At 44.3% G+C, this 12683-nt stretch overlaps 1 protein-coding gene across 1 annotated transcript in view; it reads right to left on the minus strand.

Annotated features, from left to right (window-relative positions):
- The window catches only part of LOC122815136 (gastrula zinc finger protein XlCGF26.1-like), a 190232-nt gene that overhangs the window by 117778 nt on the left and 59771 nt on the right, over positions 1-12683 (minus strand). The window lies entirely within an intron of this gene.

A 12683-nucleotide genomic window follows, 5' to 3' on the forward strand; every position in this document is an offset into this window, starting at 1 on the left:
CTCCCCAGGGTTCAGGACAGGCTGATGGACTAATTCCTCAAGGGTTCAGGAAAGGGTAAATATCTCACTCCCCAGTTTCTAGACAGGATAAAGAATATATATACTTTTAGAGAATAAAAGCAAATGTGAGGTCACTGCTGGGATGGTGACCAACAAAAATGGACTTCAGAAGTTAAGTCTCGAAACAAGATGCAGGCAGTGCTGAAAGTGATTAGGCTTATGAAAATATTGCAGCTAAGGCTGTGCCCTAGTCTAGTGAACTGCTGAAATAAATTCACAGGGTATCTCTTCACATTCTTTTATCCATTGAACTTGTTATAGAATATGAGTCATCATGACTGAGGACTGTGAATAGACTTTCTTGGAAATGAAGACCATGATTAAGCCAGATGAAGTGCTCACTCGTTAAATCCTACGTTATGCACACAGCTGATGTGCAAAGGGTGCTTCACCTTATGGAAATGGGGCAATTTTATTCTACAAGTTCTTTAAAGGTAAGCAAGACCTCATTACATCTGCTTCATAATTACTGTCAAAAGGTGACAGGATATGTGCACACAGTCACAGAAGACCTCAGCTTTATCTTGGAAGTGAAAATTTCCCAGATACCTTCAGAGGTGGTTACAACCATCACAAGTGACCAGTATTTCTTATCTATTTTAACCCCAGGATGGGTATATCCCAGAATATGGCAGCAAACCTGTAGTCTCATGTGACATGAAGATTAAGTTAACCAAGGGAGCACAAAAACATAATTACAAACTCTTCTGGCTGCCCTATGGGAAGGCAAAAGGACCAAGGACCATTCAACACCAATGGACATACACTGCACCTCAGTAGGTGAGCAGTTACCAGGGACATATTACAATATTCAAACAGAAGCCAGGAATGACCCACTGCTCACAGCTGTATGACTTAGTCATAAAAGTGTGGTCTAAGGACAGCAGTGTACTGTACCTAACTTTCACAGCATGAAAAAAGCAATGGTGTGTGTCCTGAGAGATGTTACTGAGGGGATCTACAGTGTTAAGCTGGTAAGACTATGTTATAGACTTCTGGACACAATCCACTGAAACATTTATTTTAATTTGTGTGCTGTGCTTCTATACTGTGCTGGATCCAAAGTCTTCTTACGATAGAGAGCTTTGCATGACTCCATCTGTAGTCTGTTTAAAGCACCAAGCCTTTTAAATTGCACACTGATAAATATATTTTGCAGCTATAAGCACAGTTACAGATAACTTATTTTATAACAAACGACACATACTCTTTCCGTTAGTTTATAGCATATATTTACAAAGTTTTCCTTCATTACAGATATGAATGATGACTTCTACAAAATACCTTTCTCTGTCCCTTTCGCACATAACTGAACTACTATAATTGTTATACAGAGTGCTAGTCACGCACATAGATGTTATTTCCTCTTGGTATCTTTTTTGGCCTTCTGTGGGAAGTCACAATGTCTGTTTTTAGATTTTTCTATTGTCCTTTTGTGATTTACTTGTAAGCATTTTTGCTGATGTGAGGATGCCATTAACAGAAATCTGAAAGGAAACAACTGTACAAGCTGTTACTATTGAAAAAACATCATGTATTGCTGAGTTTAGATATTTGTTCTGCAAACTTGAGAAAATCATGTCCAATATTGCTTTGTTAGGCTTTTCTGATGCTGTGAAGAGAAGCCTGTCTGTTATATACATGCAGTATGAATGCACATTTTACATTGCTAAACTCTATACATATATTCAAGCAAACTTTTTATTCTATGCTTTATCTTTCAGCATATTTACAACAGAATTAATTTCAGCCTTATATTCATAAACTCTAACATCCATGATGGACATCATGACACTGTAAAGGCGGAGTCTCTTGTCCAGAGATTTATGTGACAGCCAAGCACACATAACAGAAATGTTCCCTATTTGTTTATGTACTAACAATTGCATGGGCCATTCAGTGGTTTTAAATGTGCCACGAGAGGCATCTCTGTGCCCCAGTATGTCCCTGGGTGTGGTCTTCTGTGCAGAGGTGGCATACTGATATCAACTTCCAGGGGTCTTCACAGACACGGAGTTCTTGCTCATAATGGATGCACATTCCAAACAGATGTAGGCTGCTTTCACAGACTAATAATCAGATTATATTTTCATAAATGGTTCAAAGAAATTAAATGCATGGCAAGAGATGAATGAGCAAACGTGAAGCAATGTACATCAGAAGACTTAATACGACTTATTACATGAACGACCTCAAGTGTTTCCCATTCCTGCCCCACCATTCATCCACCAACGGGCTGCAAACGTTTAAAAAGGTGAAGACAGCTACCAGCCCAGACAACACACCTTTTGAACAGATGGCTTGCCCACTGGAAATAAAAATCATACAACCACAAATGACTAGCCTACTACAGTGTACATGAACAGGGGTCCTGGGTCATGATTAGAGTTGTTAAGGCCAAGATCAGAAGATGAACACATGCCACCACCTATGCTATATGAACAAGGTTCTAAAAAGAAACTACAGAAAGTACAGTTGTGTACACTTACCATAAATGTAGATGTTAGAGTGTATTCACTGTTGCAGTCCTAACAAATCTGTTATCTGGCTCTCAGTACCCCTCAGTCGGCCAAAATACCAAAGGTAAGTAAAAATGACATTGGTTGCCGTTGGCTGTAAAGGACGTCAGGGCGTCATACAAAAGGAGGCAGCAGACATCACTTCCTCAGTCTTTCTTGCCAGAACAGTCAGGAGCCCCCAGAAAATAAAGGCTTAAACCAAAAACCAATTTGACAAATAACAAATTAAGCCTCTACCTCAGGTAAAGAGAATAGGTGAGGACCACAAAAAGGGGGAAGGAGGGAGGGAAACCAGGACTGCAACAGTGAATACACTTGAACATCAACATTTATGGTAAGTGTACACAACTGTATTATGTTCATCGTGTTTCAGTGTTGCAGTCCTAACAAATGCGTTGATTACCAAAGCCCAGAGAAAAAAAGGGGGAAGAACCAACAGCATCAAGGGTTGGAGATAATGCCCTGCAACACCTCAGTGGCAAACCCTGCCTTGGCTCTGGAAAACAGAGGCAAATTATAATGCTTTGTGAAAGTGTGAACAGAAGACCAAGTGGCAGCTTCCAAAATGTCTTTAGTAGGGATACCCCTTAGAAAGGCTGCGGAAGTGGAAGCCGCTCTAGTACATTAGGTCCTAACCCCCCTGAGGCGGAGCTTTGCCATGAAAGGAATAACAAAAGGTAATGCAAGGTGCAATCCATTTAGAAATGGTTTGCTTTGAAACAGCCTTGCCCTAGGCTCCAGGGGCAAAACTGACCAATAACTGTGTTGATTTCCAAAGGTCCTTACTCCTGTCCAGGTAAGGTATGGACTGATTGTCAGGCTGGAAACCACCTTAGGCATAAAGGAGGGATTAGTCCTCAGAGAGACTATCTGCAAAAGGCTCCACAGCCATCAAAGCTTGCAGCTCTGAAACCCTCCTTGCGGAGGTTATAGCCAAAAGGAAGGGGGTCTTCCAAGAGAGAAACTTTAAATTTGTAGAGGCAGCTGGCTCAAAAGGAGGAAGAGTGAGTTTCTCCAGAACAAAATTAAGATCCCAGGCTGGAGTAGGTGCTCTTCTGGGAGGTTTTAAATTGCAAGCACCTCTGAGAAACATTTTCATCAGAGGATGAGAGAAAATGGGCTGTTCAAGAAAACAATGAGCAGAAATGGCTGAATCATGGATCTTGATAGAGGAAAAAAGATAGACCACCCTGAAGCAAATCAGCCAGGTATTCCAGGATCAGAGGAAGGGTAGGTTGAGAAGCAGACTCCCCTCTAGCCTGCATCCATTGAGAGAACCTTTCCCATTTGCCAGCATAGGATTTCCTAGTGCTAGGCCTCCTGGCCCCCCTCAGCACATCAACCACCTGTTGGGAAAGGGAGGAAGAAAGGGAAGGAGTCATACAATGAGCCATGCTGCCAAATGGAGAGACTGAAGATGAGGATATAGAATGTTTCCCCTTTCTTGAACCAAAAGATCTGGCTTCAGAGGAAGATGCCAAGGAGGAAGATGGGAGAGACTGCAAAGCAGAGGATACCAATGCTGTTTGGGCCAGTCCGGAGCTATGAGAATAGGCCTTGGACATTCGTCCCTGATCTTCACTAGTACTCTGGGAAGAGGAGGGGAGGTGTACACTGATAGCAACGTCCAAGGGAAGGACAGAGCATCCACTTTCCAGGCTCTGCTGTGCTGCTGTCTGGCGCAAAAGAGAGGTAGCAGATGGTTGTCTGGGGAGGAGAAAAGATCCACCTGAGGAGTGTCCCAATGTTGAATGATGCTGCAAGACTGTTCTGTTCAGCTGTCACTCGTGAGGATCCAGGGTTTGCCTGCTCAACTGGTCTGCCAAAAGATTGAGCCTTCCTGGAAGAAACTGAGCTAGGAGATGCAGGTCCAGGGATACTGCCATGGACCAAAGATTCTTGCTTTGCCTGCACAGGGAGCAAGAGTGAGTCCCTCCCTGCTTGTTGATGTACCACATGACCATAGTGTTGGCTGTCCTGACAAGCAGGGTCCCTGGAGAAAGAAGATGCTTGAAAGCTAGTAAGGCCTGCTGAACTGCAATCAACTCTTTTAGATGTGCAGGTTCATTTGTTTGGCGTTCCAACATCCTTGTATGCATCTACCATCCAGGTGTGCTCCCCAGGCATAGTCCGATGTGTCTGTAGTCAGAACTTAAAAGGCATGCCTTTGTTTTGTAGACAGGCTGTTGCTCACCATAGAAACTCCACCTGCAGAGATGGAAGCAGAGGAATCATCATATCCAGGTCTTGTGTGTGCAGACACCAAAAGTTCTTGAGGTACCATTGCCATTTTCTCATATGCCGTATTGCATATGGAATCATGAGAATACAAGATGCCATGAATCCCAGACCTTGCAGGGAGCTGGGACAGGCTTGCCAAATCCTTGAAGTAAACTGAAAGAGTTGTCTGCTTCTCCTGGGTGAGATGTATCATCGGGGCGGCTGTGTTCAGACTCACACCCAGGAATGTTTCGATTTTTCCACACAGAGTGTAACCCAGGGAAGAGATAAGAGTCTTTACGAATTCAAGATCCTTTAATAGCTGCTCCTGAGAACTTGCTTGAATCAGACAGTCATCCAAGTATGGGTAAATCTGAATTTTCTTCTACCTGCAAAAGCAATGACTGGGGCCAGGCACTTTGTGAAGACTCTGGGAGCAGTAGATAAGCCAAAGGGCAGCGCAGAGAATTGGTAATGTAGCTCGCCCACTCTGAAACAAAGGTACTGCCTACAACTTTCCCCGATAGGAGTGTGCAGATAAGCCTCTTTGAGATGCAAGGTTACCAGCCGGGAATCCTTTTCCAGCAGTGGTAGCAACTGATGCAGAGTGAGCATTTTGAGCTTTGGAATTACTAGAAAAGAGTTCAGAATGGAAAGATCCAGGATATGATGCCAGGTGCCTTCTTTTTTGGAACTAGGAAAAGCCTGGAATAAAAGCCCTGGCCTACTTGCTGAGCAGGAACTGATTCTATTGCTCCCAGATGAGACAGAGACAAAATTTTGTTTTTCTACTTCTGCCCTTTGGTTTGGAGGAACATCCAGGAACCCCTTGGGAGCTGGACAGGTGTGGAAAGAAAACTTGTGCCCTAGGGACACCGTTCTGAGCACTCACTTGTTGTCTGTGATAGTGCCCCATGCATCTGCAAAAAGGGCCAACCTTCCCCCTAAATAACTCTCCCGGCAAGCAAGAACAGGCAGAAGTTGTAAAAAGTCACTGACTGAGATGCAGGACTGGAGCTTACCCCTTTAGAAGTGGAAGCTTGCCAATGTCTAGACCTTTGAGGGGTAGCCCCCTGCCTCCTAGAAGATTTGTAACCTCTAGTCTTGGAATGGTTCTGTCCGCTGGTATCAGGAAAGGTCCAACTCTTGGAAGGGCAACTCCTGCTAAAGCAAGGGGGTTAAACTTGCAGAAAATCCTTAACATTTTGCATGGACTTGGCCTTATCCTCCATCTTCTTTAGTACCGCCTCTGCTTTGCTGCTAAAAAGACCGTCTTTATTCAAAGATACATCCAAAAGCTTAGCCTTGACAGGTTCTAGCAGAGGCTGTTCTCTGAGCCAAGCGTGCCTTCTAATAACAGATCCAGTAGCCGTAGCCCTGCTGGAGGCCTCAAGGACGTCAAAACCACAATGCAAAGAATGCTTATTGACAAGACTGGCTGAATTCAGTTAATCCTGCATGTCTTTACTCTCTGCCAAAAAGAGGTACACTTGCTATCCTAGACTTAATAGCCTCCAAGGTGTGCTGCTGGTACTTCAGCATATGAAATAGACAATTGGTAGCCCTAAAAGCTAGGGTGGCAGAGGTATAAACCTTCTTGCCCCACATATCTAGGTTCCTAGACTCCCTGTTAGAGGGAACAGGATTCCTGGTAACAGTGGCCTTAACTCCTTTAGGGCCTAACCTCTGGATCAGCCAATGGACTCCTGAAAAGAAACAGATGAGAATCAGGGACTCTGTAGTACCAGTCAGGTTTCCTGGGAGCAGGAAGAACCGAATTTGGAGACTAGGAATTTTCCAGAAAAACATCAACAACTTCCAACACAGGAGGAATAGCGAGAGGCTTATGCTGAGGTAAATCCAGAAACTCCCTAATCCGCTTCTTGGATGTGGGATAATCCTGACTTTCCCATTTAAAATGTTCTCTGAGGGTATTTAAAGTATCACCAAAAGAGAAATCCTCTGGAGGAAAGGCCGAGGAATGGACTCCTCTGCATCTGAATACTCAAAAAGAGAAAAAGCCTGAGAAAATTCCTCTTCATCAACAGAAATGCTGGAAGAATCAGAACCTGAGCAGGACAAAACCTCAGGAGAAACATCCCTACACCTTTTAGGAGGAGGAGGCTGAGAACCCCTAATAAGAGTCAACAAAGCATTAGCCATTTTAACCATTTGGGATTGAAGTGAACGAGAAGAAGCTGGAGCCTGCCTTTTCACAGGCTTACGAATGGAAAACTTACCTGCAAGTCTGAAGGACTCGGGAGGCCTGGCAACCGCCAAAGTTGCAGCAGAGGTTGAAGGAAGAAGTTTGCTGTCAGAATGTAAAATGGAGGCCTTGGACACCGGAGTCAGCTTAGCAGCTCCGGCTCCAGCAGAAGAGGCGACCAGCAACAGGTCGGAAGGCAAAACGGAGGCCGAAGGCCTAAGGGACTCAATCAAGGCCTGCGGTTGTACATCTGCGGTGCAGACTGCAGGGACTGCAAAGGCATCTCACTCGCTAGTGTCTGACTGAAGACCAACTTAACCTCATCCGAGGACTTAGCTTTCTGAGGCCTGTCACGGTCCTTATCCTTATGTTTCTTCGGAACACCCAAAGCCTGAAGACCAGCAGACGCCATGCCAACAAACTTAGGCCAAACTCCAAAATGCCTAGCCAAAATCTTAGCCTGATGGCGGATGGTACACGGATTAAAGGAGGCATAGAGATCACACTTGGGAACGTTGTGGTCAAAGCCTAAACAAATAATGCAATAGGAATGAAAATCTCTATGGGGCATCTGCTTTCCACAGGTAAGGCAATTATTAATTTTTTCTGACATTTGTTAAGGCAAGAAAAGAGGATACCCAATGGGGTACTTAGCTGTAGTAGACTTCAACTCAACCAAAGGTAAATTGCCGACTGGCACTCATGCATGAAAAGCTTCTGCTTCGGGCTCCATGGCAGGGAAGACTGAGGAAGTGACGTTGGCTGCCTCCTTTTGTATCAGACGCCCTGACGTCCTTTACAACTGACGGCAACCGACGTCATTTTTACTTACCTTTGGTATTCTGGCCGACTGAGGGCTACCGGGAGCTGGATAAACCATTTGTTAGGACTGCAACAGTGAAACATGATGAACATCTGACAACCAGCTACTGGGTTATGCTGCATCCAGAACAGGACTCTAGATGGATTTCATTGTTGCTAGAACTACTTGCAACATGAAGACAGTAGGACCAGGTATAAAGTCCTAAACTCCCTAAAGGTTTGGAACGTGCTTCAGGGAAGTTGCCTTCAAAAGAAACTCCTGGGTAGGTCTGTTATTATCCTTGGCATCAGCTGAAACCCTGTAACAGTTCTGCATCACCCCTTCTCCATGTAACTCAAGTACAATCCTAATTACCTTCTTAAATAAGACATTATGTACTCATCATAATGTTCCATCTGTACTGTCAATTTTTTCATCTCTCCTCACATATGGGTCCAGAGCCAATCAATCAGATACGACTCAGCCATTACCAAGCTCGTAGCAAACAAAAAGTACTTGGATACCTCCCCTTACCCACCGCATCTCTCCCTTACCTCAGATCTTGTTTGCTAGAACTACTCCCACAGGAGAAAGTATTGAACTTTAATGTTGAAAAGATTTTTAAGGAGACCACATCTGGAGTACTGGAGATGATAAAAAAATGACCAGAATTTCGTTTCCCAGTCAACCAGAAAACCTAAAGGAAGGGGAATGGAGGGAGAGGGATGTGAGGAGAGATGAAAAAATCAACAATACAGATGGAATATTATGGAGACTACATCATTTCTTAATCTGATATTGTCAGTTTTTCACCTTGTCCTCACATATAGGACCGAGTCCCCAAGCTACCTTTACCCAGGGTGGACTCATGGGAGGATGTTTCTCAGAACCATCAAACCAAAGGAGGCTCTTCCCCTGGAGACCAAATCCAACTTGTAATGAGAGTGATAAAGGTATGATAATTGGCCCATGTGTCTGCTGCATAAATCTCGTCCACGGAGGCATTAGACTGGAAAACTGTGGAAGTGGCCATGGCCCTGGCTGAGTAAGCTCAAATAGGTTTAGAATGATGTATACCTTTTGTGGTGTAAATAAAATAAATGTAGTCAGAAAGCCATTTTGTGAAGGTAACTTTGGATACTGGTAGGCCTTTCCTATGGCCTGCAAAGGCAAAACAATTGACTTGCTTTCTGAGACTCTTTAATCCTATGCAAATAGAAATGTTAATTGTCTATGGACATCCAACAAATGTACAGCCCCCTCGCCCTCCATAGGAACTGGCACATATGTCCAAACCTACACCAAAGTACTATATGAGCATTTATATACCTGTATGGAATCAAGAACACCAGACATGATGAAATCATCCTCCTCAAGGAAGAATAAACCTGTCTGGTGGACATCTACAATAAGTAAACTCGGAAAAAAATTGCTGTCCAGGACCAAGAAGGAGCAGGTGACTAATTGGAAGCAATCTCTCCTTAGCCTGAACAAGCAAATAAGAGCACTAGTGAAATCCTCCAAAGCAAACTTCGAGTCCAAACTGACCATATCTACGAAAGACAATCATAAGGCATTCTTCACATATGTCTACAATCTCAAGGGAAGCACCCAGACCTGCTCAGAACTGGTGGTCAAGGACACCACAAACACAAATGCTGTAGATATAGCCAACATGCTGGCAGACTGGTTCAATGAAAACTTCACTCCCTGCCCCCCACCCATCAGTAAAACAGGACATCCCCAGTACCTGCCCTCCTCCCCTAATCTTTAGGGAGCAAGTCATCACTGCCCTCACTAAGACAAAAGTACAGCCTCCATGGGACACGATAATATCCCAGGCTGCATCCTACATGAATTCAGGCATGAACTTGCAGCACCATTAGGCACCCTATTCAACCAAAGCCTGAGTACCAGCTTCGTCCCAGCTGAGTGGAGGACAGCTACTGTCATTCATTTGCAGAAAGATGGAGCATCCACCGAGCCAGGAAATTATAGACCCATCAGCCTAACTAGCCTGATCTGCAAGGCCATGGTGCGGATTACCATGGACCTCATTAACAAGGACATTAGCAACCTCCAGATACTTGATCCCACACAGTTTGGTTTTGTCAAGGGGAGGTCATGCCTGTTAAATTTGGTTTACTTCTTTGAGACAGACAGTCACCAAGGCCATAGATGAGGGGGAGACTGTGCACACCGCCTGCCTTGACCTGGCCAAAGCCTTCGATACTATTCCCCAACTCAGGTATAATATATAAACTCTCTCAACCAGGCATCAATCCATATGTTACCAGCTGGGTAGCAAACTGGCTCACTGATAGAACCCACCTAGTCAAAACAGGGGAAGCCACCTCAAGTAGTAGACCTGTAACAAGCGGTGTACCCCAGGGATCAGTCTTGGGGCCTCTGCTGTTTGGGATATCTTCTCGGAGGTGCAGGCCAAATCTAGTGGCCTATGGCTGACCAACTTTGCAGATGACTACAAGCTGGGTGGTGCCATCAATTCCTCTAGTGATGTGGACATCCTCCAAGAGGGTCTCACCCAAACAAAAGACTGGTGCCAGAAACACTGCCTCATACTGAATGCCAAAAAACGCATCATCATCCCTTTTGGGGAGAGTGACGTCCCCACAGATTTTCACATTGATAATGAGGTCCTAAGCATGCAATCAGTCATGAGGGACCTGGGCACCCAGGTTAATAGCAAACTGACTTTTGACCACCATATTGCCTCCGTTGTACGGAAAGCTTTCTACATGGCCCACCTCATTAGTAAGGGTAACTCATCCAGGGACAAAGTGGTCATAACATCCCTGTATTCTTCCCTTATAAGACCCATTACTGAGTACAATGTCCCTTTTGGCATGTACCTTACTACAAAGCACATGCAGCAGCTGGAGTGACCACAGAAGTTCCTCACCCGGAGAATCCAGGGCCTCAAGCATCTACCCTACACAGATAGGCTAAAAGCCTTGTTCCTCTACTCAGTCTCCTACAGACTCCTCAGAGGTGAGCTTTGTCTGGCATACAAAGCAATCTCAGACCCTGACCTGATGGGACTGCTGCATATCTGTAAGTCAAGTTCCACTTGAGTAACCCACATGCGCAACGTCAACCTGGTCTGTGACATCAACAGGACTTATTGGCGGAACAGATTTGTGTCCCAGATACTCCCACTTTTGTGGAATAGACTCCCTCTCCACATAAAGCAGAGTACCTCATTAACCCTTTTTAAGCGCAACTTGGATAACTGGATGGGAAACAGAAAATACACCCCTGGGATTCCACCTGTGTCCCTGCTGGACAGTGGCATAGGGTGCTGTCTTTTTGGAACATGGGCTATGTTCTTGGCTAGGCTTGTAAGGGCCTCCGGGCCAAAAACCTAGTAACTTCCTATGATCCTATATTCACCTTTGCTGCTGAAGTTAGGAAAGAAAACAGGCAAATGTATGGCCGGATTAATATTTGTTGTGAAACAACTTTGGGCAGAAAAAGAGGGGTTGGTACACAAAGAGACTCTGTCTTTATGAAAAATCAAATAAGGGGATTGGGAAGATAGTGCCTGAATTTCTGACATTCGTCTTGCAGATGTAATAGTCAGCAAAATTATAGTTTTCCAAGACAGACACTTTATATCACAAGTCACTGCAGGTTCAAATGGGGGTTAAACAATAAGACGTGGTCCCATGGAGGAGAGGGATCTTTGTAAGGAGGCCTTAATAATAGGGCTTTGAAAAGTTTGTGGGAAATGAGAAGTTATCTACCCCAATGTGAAAATTTGAAATGGCTGCTAACTGGACCTTAACTGTAGAAGCAGCTGCTCCATTATCAAAAAGGTGGGCTAAAAATTCTAGGACAGCGAGAGTGAATAGGAGCTGTGAGAGGTTCTACATTTTGTTGTTAAGCCCAAATTACAGATCTCTTCCATTTACTGCTATAAAGTTTTTGAGTGGATGACGTATAAGAATACATCAAAATATGATGGACCAGTGAGGAGAGCACGGGTTGTCTGGCAATTAATGGAATTGGAGGAACCAAGCTGTCAGTTTGAGGTTGTGAAGGTTGGGATGAAGCATTCCTGTAGGAATGCTTCAGAGCCATGGATTAAAACTAAATGCTAAGAAATGCATAATAGTATCCTTTGGGAAGTCATCCATCCCTGTAACTATCATACTGACAACACACCCCTTAGAGATAACCCAGTAGTCAGGGACATAGATTATTATCTATGTGTGTTCCTATATGTCTACAGTGGTGAGGAACTCATTCTATGTTGCTCGACTTATAAACAAAGGTATGGCATCTAAGTCCAAGGAAGTCATTCTTCCACTGTATTCTGCATTCATCAGACCTATCATTGAGTACAATGCCCCCTTTGGTTTGTACCTAACCAGGCATATCCAACAATTGGAACATCCACAGAGGTTCCTCACTAAACGGATACAGGGTATAAGTAAAATGTCCTATGCAGACTGCCTCAAGGTCCTATCCCTGTATTCAGTCTCCTACAGGCTTTTGAGGGGAGATCTATACCTGGCATACAGGGCATTGTCAGACCCCACTCTGACGGACCTCCTCCATATCCACAAAACAAACAGCACCAGTATTACATTTTAAAGACTTAAACTTTACCTGTGATATAAATAGGAGCTGCTGGAGAGATAGTTATGTATCCCACAGATTACCTCATCAATAGAACAAGCTCCCCATCCATGTAATGCAGAGTTCCTCCCTAACCCAATTCAAGTGCAACTTGGACAATTTGGTGGGAAACCAGAAATTCATCCCTGGTTTGGCACCATGTCTGTAATGGACACAGGCCCAAGCTTATACTTATCAAGGATACCAGAACTTGTTAGAGATGTGGGATGCA

This window comes from Protopterus annectens, chromosome 11.part0, assembly GCF_019279795.1.
Source record: "Protopterus annectens isolate FY-2018-M chromosome 11.part0, PAN1.0, whole genome shotgun sequence".
NCBI lineage: Eukaryota > Metazoa > Chordata > Ceratodontiformes > Protopteridae > Protopterus > Protopterus annectens.